Genomic DNA, 11,850 nt, shown 5'->3' with positions numbered 1-11,850 from the left:
TTTTAATACTGGTCATTCCAATAGGTGTGTAGTGGTGTCTTATTGTGGTTTTGTTTTGCATTTCCCTAATGACTAATGATGTTGAATTTCTTGTCACCTGTATATCTTCTTTGATGAAACGTCTGTTCTGATCTTCTGCACCGCCTGTTTTTATAAGGGCCAGCAAAAGTTGAGGCATAGGGTCATATCAGGAGCAAAAGTTTCTACCTCTTTTTTTCTCCCTGCAGCCTCCCTTCCCACTCTCTTACAAAATTCAACCTTTTTATAAGAAGTTGCTCAGTATTTTTTTAAATAATACTTTACTTTTTAGAGCAGCTTTAGGTTCACACCAAAATTGAACAGAAGGTAGATATTTCCCATATAACTCCTGCCCCTCCCTGGCCTCCTTGATCTGTAGTAGTACATTTCTTACAACTGAGGAACCTCAAGGACACATCATTATCAGGGTCCATAGTTTACTTTAGGGTTCACTCTTGGTGTTGTACATTCTGTGGTTTGGACAAATTTATCCATGTTGTGTAATCACCATGACAAAATATCATACAGGGTAGTTTCACTGCCCTAAAAATCCTCTCTGTTTCACTTATTCTTACCTCTCCTCCCACTAAACCCTTGCAGCCACTGATCTTTTTACTGTCTCCTCATTTTGTCTTCCTAGAATGTCATATAGCTGAAATCATACAGTAATGTAGCCTTTTCAGACTGGCTTCTTTCACTTAATAATATGCATTTAAGTTCCCTCCATGTCCTTTCATGGCTTGATAATTCATTTCTTTTTGTTGCTGTATATTATTCCATTGTTTGGATGCACCACAGTTTATTTACCAATTCACCTACTGAAGGACACCTTGGTTGCTTCTAAGTGGGGGTCCTCTTATTACTGGGTCCCCCTGGGCCTCCAGGAATTTGTCAATTGCAGTTCAGATCTTCCTACCCTGGCACTGGTGTCCACAGAGGTTTCTGCTTTTGATTTTGTGCTCTAGTAAGTTGTGATTCTCTGTATCAACTTTCTGTCTCTCCAGTTTGGGAGAGAGCAGCTTGACCTGTGACTTCACTTCTCTAATGGATCTAAGAAGAATTGTTGATTTTTCCATTTGTTCAGTGTTTTAATTGTTATTGGGATAGAGTGGCAACTTCTAAACTCCAATGAGCCAGTCCAAAAATCAAAGTCTCTCAGTTACTTTTTGTTTAAAGACATCTAGTGAGTATGAAGTGGTATCTCACTGTGGTTCTGATTGCAGCATTTGTTTTTAAAGGTACATAATATAATGGTACATCTTACAATTTACGGTGTGATCTCCATTTTATAGGTGAGAAAACCAAAGCATAGGAAAATTAAGCCCAAAGCCACGTAGCTAGAAAGTGGAAGGACTAAATTTTGACTGAATTCAGTCTAACACCAGGGCCTATACTTGTTTTTGTTTTTTGACCAACTAGACTTTAATTACATGATAAATAACTACACAAGTGAATATAACTTTAACTGACATTCCACAAAACAATTATGATTTCCAGATTTGTATGATGTAGTTTTTAATCTTACACTTGCAGATGCTTCAACCTAACACTTTTTCCTCTTTCTCCATTGTCATTCTGCTAGCCATCTTGAAGTAACATTGTTTAGTATAAATTGTACCACTGAGTTTGGCTTTACAGTGTAAAACTGATGTTATATCATTAATAGAGACACCATGTTCTCCAAACACTGATGGTGCATTGTATTCTTTAAATGAAATCTGTGCAGTAAAATAACAGACTGTCTTCGAAACTAGTCTTCAGTCTTCTGTTCTGTCCAGAAGTATAAGCTATTGATTTTTTTAAATTTCATTCTTCTCTACTGGTAATTTTTAAAAACTGAGATATAATTCTCATGCCATAAAACTCACCTTTTAAAGTATATAATTCAGCAGTTTTTAGGATATTCACAAAGTTGTGTGACTATCAACATTATCTAATTCCAGAATATTTTCGATATTCCATAAAAAAAAACCTTGTACCCATTAGCAGTCAGCCACTCTCCACTTCACCTCCTCCTAACCCTCGACAAATAATGTATTTTCTGCTCTGTGGATCTGCCTATTGTGGACATTTCATATAATGGAATCACACAATACGTAGCCTTTTGTGACCGGCGTCTTTCACTTAGCATAACATTTTCGAGGTTCACCCATGTTGTAGCAGGTATCAGTCTTCATTCTTTTCGTGGCTGAATGATATTCCATTGTAGAGATGTATGCAACCTATTTTGTTTGAGTATAGGTATACAACCCACACTCAATCAACTTCTCCGCTACACTACCTGTCAAAACACGGAGGGCACAGTCGTTCTATTATCTGATATTGAAAATACAGGAAGAAGACCAGGTTTGGGACAGAAAGACAATGAGTTCAGTTTTACACATATTAAGTCTGAGGTTCCTATGGTAGCTCTTTGTGCAGATGTCCAATTTATAGCTAAATATGCAAGTCTAAAGCAGAGGTAAGGTCTGGCGTGAAGATACTGATGACGAGAGGGAGACCTGAATTACCTGGGTGCTAATCTGAAACCATGCGAGTAGAAGCAAACACCCAGAAAGATCAGACAGATCACAGACAGTGCTTATATTTGTAGGGCTCTGCTAGATAACACATTTACTCTACGAGTTTAACAAATTAAAAGTTCACTTCTACCTTAGACTTCGGCCCCCCAGGGAAATTTCCTCCTAGTGGTAACTCAGAAATCCAGGCTGGCTACGTCTTGGGGCCCTACTATCCCAATTCATGACCACTATGATTGCTGGGAAGTGGGAAGAGAGAGCTGGAGCTCAAGCAGGAGTTTTAAGGGACTAAGCTGGGGAGTGAAGGGTATCAGTGCTACTTACTAGCCACTGGCCAGAATAAGCCATGTTTGCACCCACCTATGCGCTAACAGGTTAGAAAACCTAGTACTGTGGGTAACCGGAAACAGGAGAAGGACCGGGTAATGGTGAGTACTAGCAATGTCTACCACATTTCCAGTGGGGAGCAGTCTTCAACTCTCATTCCAAATGCAGTCTTTCCACTACCATCAAAGGTGATGGAGGACTTCCCTGGTGGCGCAGTGGTAAAGAATCCGCCTGCCAGTGCAGGGGACACGGGTTCAAGCCCTGGTCTGGGAAGATCCCACATGCCGCGGAGCAACTAAGCCCGTGCGCCACAACTACTGAGCCTGCGCTCTAGAGCCCGCGAGCCACAGCTACTGACCCTGCGTGCCTAGAGCCCATGCTCCACAACAAGAGAAACCACCGCAATGAGAAGCCCGCGCACCACAACAAAGAGTAGCCCCCGCTCACCGCAACTAGAGAAAGCTGCACGCAGCCACAAAGACCCAACGCAGCCAAAAATAAATAAATGAATAAATAAATTTATTTTAAAAAGGGGGGGGGGGCGGGATGGACAGTGGGAAAGACCAAGAAGTATAAGATTCACTGTACATGCTAAGATCAATTAAATATTTATACCTTGGCATAAATAAATACTGAAAACATAGTTACAAAATTGAAAGGAAAAGTTTTTTAAAATCCATGAAATGTGATTTTTTTTATTATAACTTTCTGTGTCTTGCCTAGAGTACTTTACCTTCCCCTGTAACATCCTAATGTTAGTAAATTCTTACTTAATTTAATCTGGATTTATAGACACAGTTTATTACTACATAATTATAACTGGAACATGGAATTGCTTAGAATACAGTGTTCAAAGAAGTTTTAATGAAATTCATTCACTTATTTAATAAATATTTATTGAGGATTATACTAGGCAATAAGGATAAAGTAGTTAACTAGGACACACAGTTCCTGCCTCAAAGAGCTTATAGTCTAGCAGGGAATGAAGACAATTAGGTATTTATAATATAAGGGTGGTAAAGACTATAACACACATAAAAGGGACAACTCATTCAGACTTGGGAGATCAGAGAAAGCTTCCAAATGAAAGTGACATCTAAGTTAAGACCTGACATATAAGTAGCCTTTGGTAGAGGGAGAGGCTACATTACTAGGCAGAAGAAAAATTATGCGGCAAAGGCCTGAAAATGGACGTAGCGAGTAAAAGGTAGCAAGAAGTGAGGCCAGAAAGCTGATCAGGAGCCAGACCGCACATGGCATTTTGGGCCATGTAAAGGAATTTGGAATTTATCTTGAGAACCATCAGAAAGGATTGAAGAAAATTAAGCTAGGGAAGGCCCTATCAGATTTTGCTTTAGGAATCACGTTCCAGCTGAGCAGGGGAAATGGACTGGAAGGGAGACCAGACGTGAGGCAGGGGGACCAGTTAGGAAGCTGTTATAACATCCAGGTAAAGCAGGATGGTAGCCTGAACCAGGGAAGGGGCAGTGGGAATGGAGAAAATACTGGAAAACGTGAGACATACTTACAGCACGGAGAATGAGCTGATGTGGTGACCATTCAATGAATTGCAGTGCTTCTCAAACTTGACTGTGCGTATGAGTCACCTGAGGATGCGGATTCTGATTCAATAGGTCTGGGATGGGACCAGGAACTCTGCATTTCTAACAAGCTCCCACGTGATGCTGATGCTACAAGTGCCTGCCCCACAGTTTGAGCCTCGAGGAGCTAGAGAACATAAGAGGAGGAAGAGCATTGAAAGTAAGAAGACAAATTCAGATGCGATGCATTAAAATCCATATGGTAAATCTAAGCGGTGACATCCTGTAGACAGTTGGATACATGAGTCTGATGTGCAGAGAAGACCTGGGCTGGAGGGAGAGATTTGAGAGTCATCGGCGAAAATCTTGTGGAACTTGCCCCCCCCACAACTCCCATTTCAAATGGAATAGTGGAGTTGGAAGCCGGATTGCAGTGGGTTGAAAAGTGAGAGGTGGAGAAGTGGAGACACTGACTCTTCCGAGAAGTTCAGCTGCAAAGAGAAGGAGAGGCAGAGAGCAATAGCTAGAGGAGAGCTTGGGGTTGAGGAAGGATTTTGTTTTAAGATTAGACAGACTTGAACATGCTTAAATGCTATTAGACACAGCCGTCCATCCATAGGCCATTAGAAAGATCAATCAGGCTTCCTGTCTGAAATGGCTACCTCATCCTTTCATTAGAAACATTCTATATTGGACTAATACTTTTCCTCTTAGCTTTGACAGCTATATTATAACTAGGACCTTCTATAGACACAATACTTTAAAATAAAGGAGGCAAAACTGCCCAAGATCTACCTATTATCTACTGCCTTTACTCTAAGGCCCTCTCTTTAGAAGCCATATTTTTAATGCTCTCCTATCATTTTCACCAATAACAACAATTTTATTATTCCAATACATATTTTACAGTCTTAGAGAAAATCTGATATAAGCAATTAAAAGACAGCGCCCAAAGACTTAGTCACTGGATACCACAGATGTTCAGAGAACATATGAAAGTTTAGAAGGGACAAGGAAAAGTCCCTTCCCTTGACCTACAGAAATCCGGAGTTCTGTTGGCTGGTTGCTACAGACTTAATGATTAAAGCCAGTATGCTAGAAACTGAAGAGGAATCGAGAAAAGGTCTGTGCCCTCTTAAGAGTTTATTATACCAACTACAAAATAGCAGTTTGCAAAAGGCACAAATAAAGTGTGGAAGACTGAGATAAAGGATGAAACTTAGCGGGAGACGGGAAATAGAAGGACATAAAAAAGAATTGTTGAGGCTTTGAAAGAAAAGACAAGGATGATCGATAAGCAGAAGAACACGAAAAGAACAGAGTGAATCCTAAAGGTTGACCTCATCATAGAGTATTTATATGAGATATTGAACTGCAAGATAAGTTTACTAAATACTTTGAGTAAGTTCACACTGTGACACCAAAATGTATGCAGGAGATGTCATTATTATTTACAGCTCATTTAAAAAAAAAAAAGGAAAGCTCTTTTGGAAAAAATAGAATCATAAACTCAAAAGGACCTTGAAAGATCATCAGGCTCTTGACAAAGAAGTATAGCTGTCAGCCTCCGTCTGTAAGCACCTACAGGATGCCCCTCAGATTTCTAGCCAAGGCCATACTCTTTCAGGGCATCCCCTGAGCATGGCCATGTATGCCTAACGCAGGACACCTCTTTGCCCTTTGTTTCAGAGCCCCCTTTTATGTTGGTCAAGACTTTGCCAGATCTACACACCAATCTGAAGCCCCCTCTGCCCTACCCCACTCCCTCCTCCCTTCCTACCCTATCACAGGGATCAGATCAGTACCCTTTACATAGGCTTTCCGTGTCTAATCACGCTCCCTCCTCTTTTTACCTTCTGCAGGCAATATGCTCCCTCTCTACCCAAAAACTTCATGAACTCCTAACCCTATCTCCACAACTGTCTGATGAATACAACTAATGCAAAGAACCTACTTGTAATTCATGTATCTGACAAAAGACCTATACCCAGAATATATAAAGAAAATTTAAAATACAATAATAAGACAACCCAATTTTATTTTATTTTATTTATTTGTTTATTTATTTTGGCTGCACTGCACGGCATGTGAGATCTTAATTCCCCAACCAAGGGTTAAACCCGTACCCCCTGCCGTGGAAGTGCAGAGTCTTAACCACTCGACCACCACGGAAGTTGCAACCCAATTTTTTTAATGGGCGAAAACTTCATTTTTTAAAATATGCAAATGACAAATAAGCACATGAAAAGATTTTCAATATCATAAATCATCTGGAAAATGAACATTAAAACCACAGTAAGATATCACCACACAAGTATCAGAATAGCTAATATTAAAAAGACTGACATGGTATATGTATGTCTATACACACACACACACACACACACACACACACATATATACACAATGGAATACTACTCAGCCATGAAAAGGAATGAAAGAATGCCATTTGCAGCAACATGGATGGATATAGAGATTATCACACTAAGTGAAGTAAGCCAGACAGAGAAAGACAAGTATCATATGATATTGCTTATATGTGGAATCAAAAAAAAAAAGATACAAAAGAACTTATATACAAAACAGAAATAGACCCACATAGAAAACAAACTAATGGTTACCAAAGGGGAAAATGGGGAGAGGGATAAATTAGGAGTTTGGGATTAACATATACACACTACTATACGTAAAATAGGTAAACAACAAGGACCTACTGTATAGCACAGGGAACTCTACTCAATAGAGTGTCTAGCAGGAGTCTTTTGGGGTTTTTTTTCTTTATTGTTTGGGTTAACCCCTTGTCTTCCTGTATCCAGAAAAGCCCCCTTTTTTCTAGGGGCTTTGTTTGTATGTGTGAGGCTGAGAGAAAGCTACAGCCCCCTAGGATGGGCCACAGCCATACTCCTCCCTGCCCTAGGAGTCAGCACTGTACCCCAGGCCCTCGACAGCACTCCTGAGTGTGTGCGCCATGTTCCCCTTTCTCTTTCCCTCTTTCCTGTCCCTCCATATGAACACCTCCAGCACAGACATGAACTCTTACTCTTTCCTGTTTCAGTGTTATCTGTATGCTTGATTTGTCTTTTTTTTTTTTTGCCCATCTCAGGATAGTCACAGGCTAAGATTTAGGTTCCCCCATCCAGTTGGGGTTAAAGACTCAAACTTTCATAACCCACTTGGCCCTGGCTTCTGTTGCCTCAGAAAGGGATGTTATTATCTGCGGAGGCCCTAGGGTGAGGGCTAAGGCCTGCATCCTGAGCCCACTGGAAGCCCAGCCCTCACTGCTGTGAACCCTGGGGCCTGAACCATGTCAGAACTTGCTGCTGTCTTGTCATGGATGGACAGATGGACGAATGGAAGAGTGGATGGATGGATGGATGGCCATGGACGCAAAATGCCTTGTCCACAAACAGCTGAGCTGAAAGTGTCTCAGTGTGCATGACAGCCTGCAGCAGGAGCATACGTGTGTCTGTGTGGACAAAATCTTTACACTTTAAGGTTTGGAGATATTCAAAAGGAAATGTCATGGAAGCAGCTAAACCAAGGCCAGCCACCTCTGGATTCTGAATCTCAGGAAATGGGCAGGGCTTCTTGAAGGCCCTGATGAGTCATCTGCTAGGGTCTTGGTTCAGTAAAGCACTGAGCAAGTTTGTACACCAACCAGGGGGTTCATATAAATACAACCAGCATAGAAAAACTCAAAACTACGCATACACCAAAACCAGAATGCCAAGTGGTGTGGGCAAAGCCAGATTTCTGACCCTTTGGCTCAGCCCGCCCCCAAATAAAAACATCAACAAAGACAAATCAAGAAAATAAGAAGCAAAGATTCATGCTAAGCTGTGGGAGGAGGAGCGAGGTGCGCGCGCGTGTGTGTGTGTGTGTGTGTGTGTGTGTGTGTGTGTGTGTGTGTGTGTGTGTGTGTGTGTGTGTGAGTGTGTGAGTGTGTGTCAGAGAACAACCCTGGGGTCGGGTTAAACCCCAGGCTGGGAGGGGGAAAGGAAGCTCCCTCACCACAACTTAGCCAAACCTGAGCTGCCCCGAGGTGCTGTGGGCCCTGCCCCAGCTGGGAGGCTGTGTCACGCCTAGGGCAGGGCCCATGCTCCTCCCCTTCTTGGGATCAGATAGCAGCTGCCCAGGCCTGCTGGGCCAGGGACTGACACAGTCTCCGCCTACTCATTCAGGCTGCCTGTGGAATTAGGTCACTGCTGAACCATGGTACCTCCTGCCTCAGCCCCAGCAGACCTCAGGAGGCTGGCCCCAGACTCACTCAGTGCCTCCAGCAGCCGTGCAGACACGGTGTCCTTGGCCACCCACCTCATGCCCATCCTGCCCACTGGGGGCCAGCACAGCCCAGATGAGGCTACTGAAGGGCACTGGAGGGGTTTATAATTTAAATAAATTGCTGAGGTATAAGCCGCAAGTCTGGTCACGGATGCAAGTAGAGTGCCATTCTTCAGTGATGAGTCCAGAGCAATACTGGCACACGGTTCCCACGACGAGATTCCACAAGTCAGCAAGCACCTGAGCTCACCTGCTGATTAACCTGCCGATTATGCGGATAGTTGCTGTTGGGGCATCGAGCTGCCTTCTGTGAAAAAAGTTATGTGCCAAGGATGACGTAGGCAACGTGGAGAGGCCTTTCACAGAATGCAAACACCATTCAGGTAACTTAAGGATGAAAGCTTGGTGAAAGCAAATCTGTTATTTACACTGCTGGGTATCGTGGCCCCGTCTCACTGGGCACTCAATAAATATCTATTCACTGAAAGTAAGGATATAAGAATAAGCTGTAGCAATTGCCTTGGTGCCCATCTGTTGTCAGGATGGGGCTTTAAGTTATGAGCTTTATGGACACACTTATAATACCCTATAATGGAAAAGAATTTAAAAAACAATATATATATACATACATACATATATATATATAACGGAATCACTTTGAGGTACACCTAAAACTAACACAACATTGTAAATCAACTATACTTTAATTTTTTTTAATTTTACAGTTTTTTTAGGTTAATTTTTTAAAAGATTAAAAAAAAAAAAAAAAAGACTGACAATTCTTTCCAAGTGAGGAACCACAGGATGTGGAGCAACTGACACTCGTATACGATGCTGGTGGGGGTGTAAGTGGTACAATCACTTTGGAAAACAGTTTGGCAGTTTCTCATGAAGTTAAATTTATACTTACCACCTGACTCAACAATTCCACTTCTAGATATTTACCCTAGAGAAAACATGTGTACACAAAATGACCTGTACAAGAATGTTCATAGCAGCTTTATTCACGACAGCCAGTCCAAATGTCCAACAACAAGTGAATGGACAAACCATGCTATATCCATACAATGAAAAGAGTACTTAGCAATAACAAAGAACAACCTACTGGTACATGCAACCACATGAATGAATCTCAAAAACATTATGTTGACTCAAAGAAGCCAAATACATAAAAGGACATATGTGATCCCATTTTTATGAAGTTCTAAAACTGGCAAAACCAATCTTGAGTGATAGAAATTAGATTGGGGTTGCCTCTGTGAGGCATTGATGATTGACTGCAAAGAAGTATGAGGGAATTTTCTAGGGTGATGGAAATTTCTATATCTTGATTGGGTGATGGTTACACAGGTATATATATTTGTCAAAACTCATCAAACTGCACACTCAAAATGTATGCATATTGCCACATGTAAATTATACCTCAATAAAGTTGAGTTTTTAAAATGTATTCCCAACATTTATAAATGCTATACTAAATAAATACCAAATACTGAATATATAAAGACTATATCTAATAGTATTTGTTGGTATTGCAAGTGGAATATTTATCTCATCTACATTTCTAAATGGTTACTGTTAGAAAATAAAGAGGCTATTGGTCTGTTTATATTTCTTATATACAGAGACCTTATCAAATTCCCTTATTCAGTTGTTTTTAACCAAAATCCTTTGGATTTTCTAGGCATACAATCACATAAACAGCAAATAAATAACTTCATCTCTTATTATCCAACATTTATACAGATTACTTCTCTCTTGCATTCACTAGTCTCCAAAAGAATCTTGAATAATCATGGTGATCACCAGATGTCTTCTCTTTTCCCTACTTTAAAGGAAATAGCATAATATCTCAGTGTTTAGAATAGTACTTGCTGTTGGACTTTTTTATAAAGTCCTTATCAATTTGTAATTTCTTTCTATTCTTTCTATTTTGTTTTGCTAATAATGATTTTTAAAATTTTTCAAATGACGTTTCCACTTTTATTAGTACAACATATAGTTTTTCTCCTTTAAATTGATGCAATGAAATATACTTACAGATTTCCTAATATTGCACAGTTTGTTTTCATGAAATAAAACCTCTTGAATTATTCCTTTGATAAGGTACTGGATTCTCTTTTGAATACATATTCATAAGCTAACTTGAACTTTGGGGTTTTTTCATATTAGCTTTAGCAGGTGACAGTAAATCTGGTTTCATGAAATGGTTTAGGGAGTTTCTATCTTTTTCTGTGCCCTAGAAGAGTAGAAAATAACATTTAATTATCCATCATTCTTTAAAGATTAAAAAGGATTTCAAGCATTTAACTGTGAAATTGTCGTCTCCATGCTATTTTTTATAGTAGATATTTAATCTCCAATTTTTCTATGGTAATTAGTTTCTTCAGGTTTTCTACTTGTTGGATCAATTTTATTAGGAAGTTATTCATATCAACTAAGTTTTCAGATGTGTTACTCTTGAGTTTTAGTTAGTGATTTATAATATTTGAATTTTCTCCTCTATCATTACCTTCTTTCTCATTTCTATCTTGTATAATTTTGTTCTCTTGTCTTTAATCAGGGTCAAAAAAGGATTGTCTGTTTTATTGGTATTTCCAAAGAACCAGCTTTTGGATTTACTAATGAGGTTTGGGGTTTTTTTCTATTTTATTCATTTCAATTGTTTTCTTTATTGCTTCCCTTACTACCATTTTGTTTCTAATTAAGATGTATAATAATTTTGTCTTTTTTTTCTTTCTTCTTTAATAATAAAGACATTAAAGCCTACAGAATTGCCTCATAGGATAGCTTTCATTTGTTCCCAAGTTTTTTTGGTAGGAAGTATCTGATTTCAATTGTTTATTGAATATGTTGTTTTAATTTTTATTTCCTTTTTGATCCAAATGTTATTTAGGAAGGTGCTTATAATGTCCAATATTATATTTAAATTATAGTTAAAATTATTGGGGTCATTTTTATTATTCATTACCAATTTTGTTGGATTATGATCAGAGAATATAACCTGTAAAAATCTCTATTCTTTTTAGTTTATTAAGGTATTTTTTGTGGCAAAGTATACAATGTTTTTATACATATTCCATGAACCTACCAAATATATCATATGTTTTTTCATATATTAAAAATATATATACAAAAAAATTCTCTGTGAACACTTAAAATTA

This window comes from Balaenoptera physalus (genome assembly GCF_965194825.1).
Source record: "Balaenoptera physalus genome assembly, chromosome: 8".
NCBI lineage: Eukaryota > Metazoa > Chordata > Mammalia > Artiodactyla > Balaenopteridae > Balaenoptera > Balaenoptera physalus.
This window is presented reverse-complemented; position numbering follows the sequence as displayed.